Source organism: Epargyreus clarus, unplaced genomic scaffold (assembly GCF_041222505.1).
Source record: "Epargyreus clarus isolate Ecla_fem2 unplaced genomic scaffold, WU_Ecla_fem_2.2 ptg000019l, whole genome shotgun sequence".
Lineage (NCBI taxonomy): Eukaryota > Metazoa > Arthropoda > Insecta > Lepidoptera > Hesperiidae > Epargyreus > Epargyreus clarus.
The window spans coordinates 4148189-4162284 of NW_027332227.1; the positions used below are offsets into that span (position 1 = coordinate 4148189).

At 35.8% G+C, this 14096-nt stretch overlaps 1 protein-coding gene and 1 long non-coding RNA gene across 2 annotated transcripts in view; one reads left to right on the top strand and one right to left on the bottom strand.

Moving 5' to 3' along the window:
- LOC140750233 (uncharacterized) overlaps positions 1 to 14096 on the bottom strand; it is a 297068-nt gene that overhangs the window by 186825 nt on the left and 96147 nt on the right. The gene's annotated exons all lie outside the window — the stretch shown is intronic.
- LOC140750449 (uncharacterized) lies at positions 4854 to 5756 on the top strand. The gene is made up of 2 exons (XR_012103214.1): positions 4854 to 5589; positions 5647 to 5756. It is a non-coding gene; the product is annotated as an uncharacterized LOC140750449 (long non-coding RNA).

Here is a 14096-nt window from a genome sequence, read left to right on the forward strand (position 1 = left end):
CGAAGAAAAAAAATCCTAAACCTGGCAACACTTCAAGTCACGCTCCACAACCGCCCCATACAAGGCGATTCGCTGAAATGTTGCCAACCTCAAAATATTTCACTTCAAAAAATGCGATTTTTCATACATTTTACAAATTGCCTGACGAACGATCCGCCATCTGGTTAAAAAATTAAATAAATCCAATTTGGTAAAATTGAGCATATATCCGAGAAAAAAAACGAAAAAAATAAAAAAAATATTTCAAAAAACACATCAGTGCCACCCCGCGAACACACCTCGAAAATTGAAAAATTTCAAACTCAAGTATCTCGGCGGCCATCTTGTTTTTTCAACTTTTTCTAATTTCATCGTATCAGTCGCCCTCAAGTTAGCCGGAAACGATACCGATCTTGGATAGGTGCAAAATAAAAAAAAAAGTTGCCCAATCCAGCTCGGCCGCCATCTTGAATTTTGAAAGTTTCAGATTTTTCCCATAGACACGGAGGCAAATAAAAAATTCCACTCATACATCAAACCCACCCCCCACTACTCCTTCAGGTCGAGGAAGTCGATTTTTCGTAAAACTGAAAAAAAAATCCTGCGGCCAGTGTTGCCAGTCGACATCGACGAAAATGGTCAAATGTCATTACGACGGCCAAAAAAAATATTCCAGTGAAAAATTTTCATCAAAAATATTTCTCCATCTACTTTTCATATTTTTGAATGAAAAGTTTGAAAAATTGTAAGAGTGGGGAGAAAAAAACTCAAACCTGGCAACACCTCGGACCGAGCCCCATGACCGCCCCGAACAAAGCAAATCGCTCAAACGTTGCCAACCTCCGAATATTTCACTTCAAAAAATCTGTTTTTTTCATACATTTTACAAATCGCCTAACAGACGACCCGCCATCTTGTTGAAAAAAAAAATAAATCCGATTTGTCAAAATTGAGGATATATCCGAGAAAATTTTAAAAAATGGCAACAAAATATTAAAAATTCCAAGAGATACGACCTCCCAAAAACACCTCGATAATTGAAAATTTTCAAACTCAAATATCTCGACGACCATCTTGGTTTTTCATTTTTTTCCAATTTCATCGTAATACCCACCCGAATATTATTCGAAAAAGAAACAAACATCAGCATAAAGTCAATAAATAAAAAAGTTAAAAATTTTAAATCGGCCGCCATCTTGAATCTGTGGCATCTCATATTTTTCCCTTTGCCTCGGGGGGGAGAGGAGAAAACCCGCCATAGACAACAAAGTCGCTCCTAGACGGCAACATGGAGAACGCACGTCATTCCTTACAGGATTATATATATATAATAACTAGGTATCGCTTGTGTGCGCTCGCTGCTAAAGCAGCTCGCGGAACGGTTGTCTTCTTTAGTTTTGCGTGCAATTTTTTTTACATTTTTTCCCCTTTATTGAAGTTTTATTAATTCTGATTGGGGCTGTTTGGAAAAGATATGAGTTAATATTTGCAAAATACCAAGAATTTGGGTCGTGATTTTTTTGTCTATAAGCCATACATTTTAAAGACATAATAAGGAGACAAAAGCTTGAAATATTACATACAAAAATAACTATTTATAAAAATTGTTATTTCTTGTATGGCAACACTTGAATATTTTGTTACCAAAATGTGAAGTCTATTAGTACCTACAATCGCGTCATACATTATAAGGTTGTCAAAAATATACAAAAGCTTGAAATATAACATACAAAAATGCATATGTATGAAAATTATAATTTTTTGTACGGGAACACTGAAATATTATTTTACCCAAATGTTAATACTTCTAGTATCTACAAACGCCTCATACATTGGAATGACATCTAAAGGAAACAACAGCTTGAAAGATGACATACAAAAATACACTTGTATGAAAATTATTATTTTTTATATGGCAACACTGAAATAATTTTCCACCAATTTATACAGTCTATAACTACCATTAAACGCCTCATACAGAAAACGGACGTTTAGTGATGCTGGGCTTGGTGGTGGTGGTATTTAAAGGGAGACAACAGCACGAAACACCACATACAAAAATACAAATGTATGAAAATTACTATTTTTTGTATGGCCACACTAAAATATTTTTTTATCAAAATGTGCAGAATATTAGTACCAACAAACGCCTCATACATTCTAATGTTACCAATACAAGACAACAGCTTGAAATATTACATACAAAAATACATATGTATGAAAGTTAATATTTTTTGTATGGCAACACTAAAATATTTTTTTACCAAAATGTGCAGTCTATTAGTACATACAAACGCGTCATACATTATAACGTTGTCAAAAATTTACAACAGCTTGAAATGTGACATACAAAAATGCACATGTATGAAAATTATTATTTTTTGTATGGCAACACTGAAATATTTTTTTACACGTTGGTACAGTCTATAAGTGCCATTAAGCGCCTCATACAAAAAAATGACGTCAAATGGTGGCAACAGCTTGAAATCTTCGATAATCCTGTAGAAAATGCATTTGTATGAAAACATTTTTTTTGTATATGGCAACATTGGATTTTCGATTTTTTACATAGGGTCCATTTGAAATAAAAAATATCTCCCATACATTACTTATATGCTCTGTCTACGGTTTCCGCCCAAGTACTCAAAAAGTGAAAATCGTGAAAAAAAATTCTGTATCCCAGTGTTGCCAGTCGATTAAGACGAAAATGGTCAAATGTCATTACGGCACCCATAAAAAATAGTCCTGTGAAAAAATTTAATTAAAAATATTTCTCCTTCTACTTTTCACATTTTTGAATGAAAAGTTCCAAAAAATGTATGAAAGGTGAAAAAAAAAACTTTACCTGGCAACACTACGAGCCGAGCTCCATAACCGCTCAATACAAAGCGACTCGCTCAAATGTTGCCAACCTCAAAATATTTCACTTCGAAAAATGCATTTTTTCGTACATTTTACAAAATGGCTGATACAAGGTCCGCCATCTGGTTAAAAAAATATGACACTGCCATATGATAAAATTGAGGATACAATCCGGCCAATAAATCAAAAATATCGAAAAAATATTAATAAAACCACCGCGCTACGACCCCACAAACACACCTCGAAAAATGAAAGATTTCAAACTCAAATATCTCGGCGGCCATCTTGTTTTTCCAATTTTTTCTAATTTTATCGTAACAGTCGTCCCACAATTAGCCGAAAATGACACCAATCTCAGGTAGGCGCGCAGAATAAAAAAAAAGTTGAAAATCACAGGAGGGCCGCCATCTTGAATTTTGTATGTTTCCCATTTTTCCTATAACCACCATAATATACCGACAAAATATTTCATACATTATTACTACCCCCCACCAATAGTTTAGGCTGGGCTACTCGAAATGTCAAAAAAGTGAAAAAAAAAATCTAGCTCCCAGTGTTGCCAGTTAATTTGGATGAATATGGTCAAATGTCATTACGACCCCCCTGACAAATACCCATGTAAAATATTTTCATTAAAAATGTTTCTCCTTCTACTTTTTACATTTTTGAATGGAAAGTTCCAAAAAAAGTATGAACGAAGAAAAAAAATCCTAAACCTGGCAACACTTCAAGTCACGCTCCACAACCGCCCCATACAAGGCGATTCGCTGAAATGTTGCCAACCTCAAAATATTTCACTTCAAAAAATGCGATTTTTCATACATTTTACAAATTGCCTGACGAACGATCCGCCATCTGGTTAAAAAATTAAATAAATCCAATTTGGTAAAATTGAGCATATATCCGAGAAAAAAAACGAAAAAAATAAAAAAAATATTTCAAAAAACACATCAGTGCCACCCCGCGAACACACCTCGAAAATTGAAAAATTTCAAACTCAAGTATCTCGGCGGCCATCTTGTTTTTTCAACTTTTTCTAATTTCATCGTATCAGTCGCCCTCAAGTTAGCCGGAAACGATACCGATCTTGGATAGGTGCAAAATAAAAAAAAAAGTTGCCCAATCCAGCTCGGCCGCCATCTTGAATTTTGAAAGTTTCAGATTTTTCCCATAGACACGGAGGCAAATAAAAAATTCCACTCATACATCAAACCCACCCCCCACTACTCCTTCAGGTCGAGGAAGTCGATTTTTCGTAAAACTGAAAAAAAAATCCTGCGGCCAGTGTTGCCAGTCGACATCGACGAAAATGGTCAAATGTCATTACGACGGCCAAAAAAAATATTCCAGTGAAAAATTTTCATCAAAAATATTTCTCCATCTACTTTTCATATTTTTGAATGAAAAGTTTGAAAAATTGTAAGAGTGGGGAGAAAAAAACTCAAACCTGGCAACACCTCGGACCGAGCCCCATGACCGCCCCGAACAAAGCAAATCGCTCAAACGTTGCCAACCTCCGAATATTTCACTTCAAAAAATCTGTTTTTTTCATACATTTTACAAATCGCCTAACAGACGACCCGCCATCTTGTTGAAAAAAAAAATAAATCCGATTTGTCAAAATTGAGGATATATCCGAGAAAATTTTAAAAAATGGCAACAAAATATTAAAAATTCCAAGAGATACGACCTCCCAAAAACACCTCGATAATTGAAAATTTTCAAACTCAAATATCTCGACGACCATCTTGGTTTTTCATTTTTTTCCAATTTCATCGTAATACCCACCCGAATATTATTCGAAAAAGAAACAAACATCAGCATAAAGTCAATAAATAAAAAAGTTAAAAATTTTAAATCGGCCGCCATCTTGAATCTGTGGCATCTCATATTTTTCCCTTTGCCTCGGGGGGGAGAGGAGAAAACCCGCCATAGACAACAAAGTCGCTCCTAGACGGCAACATGGAGAACGCACGTCATTCCTTACAGGATTATATATATATAATGTCGCAGGCAGTTGAGAATATAATTCGATATTAAATGGGTTTCTGTTCAAAACATTGTAATTAGATTATAGTTTTTAAATAAAGAACACTGTATTAACTTTACGATAATTTCTGAACGAATATTTGATTTAATCTTAATAATTCAAATTTGGAACTGTATCGAGTAAACACTTGACGAACGCCATTGAACAGAGCTGTTTGGCGGGAATTAGGGGCGTGGTCTACCCCTATATAAGAGCTCATCCTGGCTGATGCAGGCAGTCTATCTTCGGATTAGACTCATGAAAGAGCTCTGCTCCCAACAGAACTGTTGGTTTACCTGGTACAGTCTAGCACTGTATATTGCATAAGCGGAATCGCTAGCGCGATACCCTATGCTTTAGCTGTATTGCCTGAACAAGGCGATACGCTATTTGGGTGGACGTGTGGCCACTATACGAACACATAGAGCTGAGGCTCTGTTCGTCTCCATTCGGGTGGTTGTGTAACCACTATACGAACACATAGAGCTGAGGCTCTGTTCGTCTCCATTCGGGTGGTTGTGTAACCACTATACGAACATAGAGCTAAGGCTCTGTTCGTCACTATTCGGGTGGCTGTGAGGCCACTATACGAACATAGAGCTAAGGCTCTGTTCGTCACTATTCGGGTGGCTGTGAGGCCACTATACGAACATAGAGCTAAGGCTCTGTTCGTCACTATTCGGGTGGCTGTGTTGCCACTATACGAACGTAGAACTAAGGTTCTGTTCGTCATTATTCAGGTGGTAGTGTTGCCATTATATTAACATAGAATTAAGATTCTGTTCGTAACTATTTTAACTTTGTTTTACTATTTGTACACCTGTTATTATATTGAGTGTTGTCCTATCCTGTAAGATTGGTGTGTAAATAAACCTTTTGATTATTATTTATGGCTATTTAATCCCTGCAATATGGGAATTCCTAATCCTGACATACCTTCCTTGGCTCCAGATCCTACATATATAATAATATAATGTAGACAGATCTTTAATCGCGTTTACTTATTGAAGTAGGTATATGTTAGTAATGGGTCACCGTGGTGAACTATGGTCTAAACCTCTCACTCTTGATGAAAACCTTTGTCCAGCAGTATGACAATAACAGATCCACGTCATATACATACTACATTTGTCGCTCAACGTCAGTAAGTTGATTCCCCCTTTTCAGACCTTGAATCTGCTTCACAAATTCTTTCATTATGTTCCACCAGGACCCTCTAAAGCGATCGTACGTCGGGAGCAGTATCACAAATTCAAAGCAACAATAAAGAGATTCAATAGAGAATTTTCGGTCCGCAAATATGGTACCTAAGAGCCTGGCAGCGTAGACGAAACTTTGATAAGTAAAATAGAAAGGTACTTCACCGCCTTGAAATTGGATGAAACAACAAAACACTGTTTTTTCAGTTATTTCTTGAATTCTTGACAAATAAAAAACATTTTTAGAGACAATGTACGTATAAATAAGTAATACTACGTAATTTGCGTAATAAATAAGTATTTCAAACATTTTAGGGACATTTTAGCACAGAGACGTGGAAAAACTTTATTTACGCATCTATTTAAATTCTCAAAACTGGATACATTTTCTTGTTAGGATTGACACATCTATATATTTTATTAATCTAAGAGACGAAAACACTAGAGCTCCGTTTGTTTACACAACGCGGAGGACCGCACAAAGGAATAGCTGGAACATGAAGCTAGACTGCACGGTGGTATTTTTGATAAGCATGTTAAGGTTTTATTTGTACACTGAGTAAAGCTCTGAACTTGAGTTAAGGACTGGATTGTACACCGGTAGGAATAGTTACATAGGTACTATGTTGTATGTATCAAAATGTCCGATTTTAATTTCACATTTACTAAAAGGTGGAATGTGTATGGTTTGACCGGGTAGGTCCAACCGCTCTAGCTTTTTCGAGCCTGGAGCAGTTCTTACGTGTTGGAAGAAGGGGAAGTTGGAAGAAGGGTTAAATTGGCAGAAGGGTGTGGAAGGTAGTGGAAGTGGAGGGTGTGGAAGGGAAGGTGTGCCGGTTTGCTTACATATGGCGCGAATCTGATATCTCCGAAAAATAACAAAACTTGTCAAATCTGGGGGCACGGCAGTGCCCCCCCAAGTCGAGCAAAAAAAAAGCGGCACGGCCGTACCATACTTTTCTCGAAGCAATTCGAGCCATTTTCGACCCCCCCTTAACTTCGTTGTAGATAAAACTAGAAGCTTGATTTTTTAGGAGCTAAGCAAGCATTGCATAAAGACGGTATATTTCAAATTTCATTCAATTTGAACCAGTAGTTTAAGAATTAGAGGTAGTCAAAGTTCGTAATTTTGTCACTCACTCACTGACTGACTGACCGATCATCAAAACTCTAAGGTACTTCTAGCACACATAGAAACTTCAAATTCAGAATAGAGTTAGTGTTTAGTATATAAACCAAGGGAAAACTAAAATATTTAGCAATTTCGGTAGTTTCATCAGCTACAGAAATAACTTTGTATTCCATATAAATATATAGGATTACAAAGTTACATTTGCAGTCAATCAATCAGTATATCCGTATATATGTTAATATTATGTATAATATAATGAGATAATAAGTGAAGATAGGTATCTAGATATAGTTATGATCATCATCATCATCATCAACCCATTGCCTACTGTCCCACTGCTGGGCACGGGTCTCCTCTCAAGATGATAAGAAGGATTAGGCAATTATTAGGCAATATAGTCCACCGCTTTAGCCAAGTGGTAGATCCCATACCTTTCAGAACGTTTTTTTTTTTAAATTCCCAGTATGCAGATTATCTACATATAATTATGATCATCACCATCATCATCAACCCATCACCTACTGTCCCACTGCTGGACACGGGTGTCCTCTCAAGATGAGAAACATTTTGAGGCAATATAGACTACCCATATCTTTACCTACTACCCTTATTTAAATACGACCCATCAGATATGCAGGTTTCCTTATCCTTATCGTTTCCTCATGTTTTCGTTTATTGTTAAAGTAAGTAATAATAATGATTTGTAATACGCACAAAACTTAGAAAAATCAGAGGTCTGGGATTCGAACATAGGACTCTTCGATCAAAAGGTTGATCACTGCCACTTAACCTCAACTATGTTCAAAGGTATATTTCGTTAACTAAATTGCCCCGAAATTGAGACGACACGAAAGAAAGAACAGTTATCATTTAACCGCAGACTTCCACGCGTTCCGTCCGTCACGCAGAAATCGCAGGTAACAAACTACGTTTTATTTCATGAAAGCTGTGTCAGTCAGTATGGATATAAAAAGTTAATTAATCTTATTTTATTATGAAAAAGAATATATATTTATATATAAAATATTAAAAAGCAAATAGAAGGTGAGATTGTTCGAGCGCCTTAGAGAAAGTTCATCACAAAGTTACTAGATTGCAACAATTATTGCTTTTCAGTTGCAATAACTGTTATAGCGTGATTTTTAGTTTTCAAAATAATAATGTTGTTTCCCTATAACTCAAATGTTCTGAAACATATCTATAATGCCCTCTTTTAGAATAATTTTTAGGATTCCGTACTCAAAGGGTAAAACGAAACCCTCCGCTGTCTGTTCGTGAGTCACAGGGCTTTATCTCTTACTAGCTGACCCGGTAAACTTTGTACCGCCTCAAAATCTATTTATCAAATATATTTCATATGAAATATAGCCTATCTTACTTGTAGATAATGTAGCTTTCGAATGGTGCAAGAATTTTTACAATCGGTCCAGTAGTTTTTGAGCCTATTCATTACAACCAAACAAACAAACCAAGTTTTCCTCTTTATAATATTAGTGTAGATACCGTAATGGATAGACACTCGATTATTTTTACAGAGGATGCATAATGGTGGTCGCTATAACAACAAATACTAAAAACTATATACTTTTATATAGTTTAAAAAACTAAAAAAAACACGCTTTTATGATAAAATCAACTAAAAAGTAGAAAATAATTTTCAATCTAGGAATCAATTAAGGAACAGTAAATAGTATTATTGTGGAAAAAGTGTGGGGCGCTTTTCGAAAACTGATAAATGGAGCAACTATATTTATTATTCTTAGTTTCTTAGTTTGTGCGTATTAGAAATTAATTATCACTTGCTTAAACGGTGAAGGAAAACATCGTGAGGAAACCTGCACACCTAAGAGATGTATAAAAAAATCAAAGGTAGATATGTGAAGTCTAGACTATGGTTTAATGCTTCTCATTCGGAGCGGATACCCGTGCCCAGCAGTGGGACAATAATGGGTTGCTAATGATAATGATATAAATATAATTCTATAGAAAAATGATGGTTTAAGTATTTCATTAATTAAATAAACTTTGAGTAATTTTAATTTTATTTGTTTACGTATCAGTCATCGTCATCATAACGCCACCTATGAATGAATGAGAGAATCATGTCAGAAAATATTGATCTATGGCATATATATCGGTTATTCTATAGATGGTAAACTAGATGACGTTGGCGCGAACGAAGGATTGCCTGCCTGTTTTACCGCTAACTTGCGCTGCGCTGACTCGCTGCGCGCGGATGTAACTTACTCATATACAATTCGATCTGTTTTTCCGGTGTACACACATAATTTATGTAATATTACTTAATAATTAAGTAACGTCATTGAGACACTTTATATTATCAAAATATATGTACTTATAGCTGTTAATATGATGATATTAAATACCTACTAAAATTAAAAAATAATGAACATTTGGTGGTACGGTAGCCTGCATGTGCGAGTTCGACTCGTACTTAACCAATTATTTTTTTACTATAAATTCATATATTCCGTAGTTACATTTATTAGTAATAACGGATAACTCTATACATAAGCGTATGCCAGGTATTTAGAACTTGTGGCCTGATTTATTTTTCTGAGTTATTATGAATGAATATATATCAACAAAATAGAATATCATCCAGCATAAATAGAAGAAGTTTAAATTTACTTAATACAAGTGTAAATGGGTATTAAAAATTCTCAAAAGCTAAACGTAAATTCATGGTCTAATGTAATTACTCACACTATGAAACCCGGTAGACATAGTGTGTCTAATGGTACAGATCATATTGATAGAAAACTATTTTAATTTTAAAAAATGTTTCCGTTATCGGTTACTAAGCAACTGTGAACAATTGAACATTCTTCTTCCAATTTGGCCGAAGAATAGAAATCTGCGACTTTCGTTGATAATTCCGATTGCTGTATATTTGTTGGTTTACTGATTTAGCTGCTTACGATTTGGACGTTGTTCGGGTAATTTGAAGGTTTGGTATCCTATATTAAATTTGTGATTTTCGTTTCGTATTCCTGCACACAATCTCTTGCGTATCAGTAGTAGGAGTCGTAATGGATTCCGAAATGCTTCATGTGAATGACCGTCTTTACCCACACTGGGTTGTCCCCATTCCTGGCGATGGTTCGTGTCTATTTCACTGTTTGTCCTTTTCTATGTATGGAAATATTGAGTCGTCGTATGAGATTAGACGTACTATAGTCAAGTATGTGGTAGCGCATTGGGAAGAGTTACAACTTTATACTTGTGATGAACGCGGAGATCCCTACATAACCGCTGATTTGTACACGGCGGCCATGGTAAAAACAACTACCTATGGTTCCGTGTCTGAACTTATGGCGGCGGCTGCTTTGTATCCATATTGTTTCGAGGTTTATGAAAACGGTTTTTTGAGAGGATCATTCGGTGGCGATTCTGGTAATCCGGTGAAACGTTTACGATTTTCTGGAAGTTTCTTAGGCGGTCATTATGAAGTTCTCCTACCAGAAGTGCCTCCGAATGATGTAAATTCGAATAAAAATAATATGAAATTACCTAAAAAGGGCGGAAGACCTAAAAAGGTTAATAACGGAAGACCTAAAACTTCGGCATTATCCCGTTCGGAACAAATCAAAGAGGCAGCGGCTCGTTATCGTCAGAAAAACCCCGTTAAACGAAAGGAAACATTGAATCGTTACAATTTATCATGTCCGGTAGTTCACAGAGCAGCCGTGGCACGTTACACAGCGTCTCATCTCGAACTTCACCGAGAAGCAGTATCACGTTATACTGCTTCTCATCCTGAAGTTCACCGAGAAGCTGTGGCACGTTACACTGCTTCTCACCCCATAGTTAACCGTAAAGCAGTTACACGTTACACTGCTTCTCATCCCGAAGTTAACCGAGAAGCTGTTGCACGTTACACTGCTTCTCATCCCGAAGTTAACCGAGAAGCTGTCCAAAGGAAAAGATCGAACGAAAAATTACAATTTCGGCTAAAAAATATAGAAAAAATCACTCAAGCACTAACGAATAAAATTAAGAATAGGTTAGAAGCGGAGAAACTAATAAAATGGGCATTTCATAACAGGCAGCAAACATTAGGAAACTTCATTAAAACTATTGGTCAATTAAAAGATAAATTTAAAGTATCGTTAGAAAAACTAAGTTCATGCCCTCCAGATAGTTCCTTAAATGAAAAGTTAGAATGTTTTCTTGGAAAAACAGAGCATCGAAGTAACCAGGAGCCATATTACGCAGAGAGAGCGTACAATTTATCTGTGATTAAAGACAAAGTCATTGAAATTGACCATACAGGAAAAGCAGTCTTTGGGAATGTGAAAAAGCATGGTCATAGTTTAGTTTGGTCTTGTAATGATCTGTGTGCACTAGATGAGAACGTAATCATAAAATTAACAAACATTTTCGAAAGTTTGGTCACCAAATCTGCAGCTCAGTATTATAGAATAATGAAAAAAGAAACAATATTAGAGTATTTAAATTATATTAACACCTTTAAAGCGCACTTTCCTCGTCTAAGGACAATTTCAAGAGAAATGTATCAAGTTCAGAGTATTTTTTGCATTCTAAAAGATATTGATGAATCATTAGATAAATCTGACGTAGAAAGAATAAAAGAACATGGAAAACATCAAAAAGTTGGCAGTATTGTTGTGGAAAGTGAAGAATCACATGAAATTGTAGAAGATGAGGTCATAGATAAACATAAGGCTGCGTTTAAATCTCTAAAACTAAAGTGTCTTGATACTCCCAAGCTTGAGTGCATGTCGTGTATAAAACTTTGTTATTCCAGAGATATTTCATCTATTAACAGATTAAGAAAAGGTATAGACACCAGTATTTGGAATAATCTTCTCAATTATTACAAAACCAACAATCTAGATCATAGCCCTTACATTTGTCACTCGTGTTTACAAAAAATTAGAGCAAATCAATTGCCAGCAGTCTGTGTTTTAAATGATTTATACGTTAGTGCTGTTCCACCCCAGATAACCGAGTTAAATGACTATGAAAAGATATTAATTCAACGCGCCAAAGCATTTCAGGTAGTAATGCTAATGACTCCTGTTGCAAACCGACATTTACCTAATAGGAATATGGTGAAAAAAGTAAAAGGCAGAACTTTTCACCTTCCTTTGCCTCTTCAAGAAACTTTGAAAAAGTTATCTAAACCAGAACACCCGATTACTAATCCTGAAATGTATATTATGGTACGAGGTATGCCAACAAAATTAAAAATAGTGTGGGAGGATATTGTAGACATCGATAAGGTTTACCGAGCCTTACAATATTTAAAATGTGTAAATGCTCTTTACTCTCAAATACAACTTCCACATTCACCTCAACAATTGATTGATTATATTAACCGAGAGGACAATATCCATCATGTAGTCGACCAATTAGAATCTCAAGTAGATAACGTTGTAGAAGGAAACGATGGGCTACTAACACAGATTACATCAGAAAAAGAGGCTGAGTATGAACAATATACTATTTACCCCTTGCATGAAAGGAGGCGAAACGCTCCTATTTCAGAACTCTACCAAATGCTTAAAGTCAACGCTGTTCCAATTGATTCTAGAGATAAAGATTTAGATGTAAAGTGCTTTCCAGATCTTTTTGTTGACGGTAAATATGGGCAGTTTCATAATCGGCAACAAAAGTTAACATCTAGTGAATATATTAAAGCAAGACTAATGTTAAAACACTCACAATTCCGTCTAAATCAACAATATTTATTTTTTCTACTTAATGATGCTAATATGCGTCAAATTAATTCAGGTATTTTCTATAAAATGAATTGCATTAATCAAAAAGAAAAAATTACAGCCGAAAAGTATTTTGAGATGCTTAATAAAGATGAGTTAGAAGGTGACTTAACAGCGATATTTGGCAAGTTAAGGAATACGGAGCAATTTTGGAAAAAACCGAGAAATGATGTGAACTGTATGACACAACATTACGGGCCGGCAACCTGGTTTCTCACCATGAGTCCTTCAGAATGGATGTGGGATGATTTAGGTGAGTACCTTAAGGAAGTCAATGGTCCTGAAATGGCGAACAAGAGCATTAGTGAATTAGTTGCATTAGATCCTGTCTCCACTTCTCGATTCATTGATAACAAGTTTAAAGCTATGTTGGACTTCATTACCTCATCCGATGAGCCGCTTGGAAAAGTTATACATTACTTTTGGAGAAGAGAATATCAGTCGCGTGGAGCACAACACTTTCATTTAATATTATGGGTAAAAGACGCTCCCATACTCCACGAGTCCCCGCTTGATGAGGTTGCATCATTCATTTCGAAGTACATAACTTGTGCTATACCGGATAAGAATGTTTCACCAACACTCTATCAACGAGTTACGTCCTATCAGACCCATAAACATAATAAGTATTGCATGCGCCAAAAGAAAACAAGAAGAGGTTTCGTAAAAGTTTGTCGTTTCGGATTCCCCCGCCCGGTCACAGAAGTACTTACTATTAGAGATATAATAGAATCCATAGCTGCAAGAAAAACATTGTCACCTAACAGTAGACTTTACTATATTGTACGATGAAAAGGAATGGGCTATGGTTACTGATTATAACCCCGCGATTTTGCTTGCATGGAATGGCAATACAGACATTCAATATGTAGGCGAAAAAACAGCCATTTTAAATTATTACATCACTAAATATACCACTAAAAGCGAAAAAACTCACGTTGCTGATATGTTTCAAGACATAAACTCTACGAAACCTTTGAGGAGCCGCCTGTTTAACATTGGCCTTCGAGTTTTATCTAGTAGAGAGTGCGGCTCGCTGGAAGCCAGTGACACTCTACTTGGTATTTCTTTGTATGGTACAGATCCTACCACAACAATTCGATGGCTGAACGTCAATATTTTTCGCA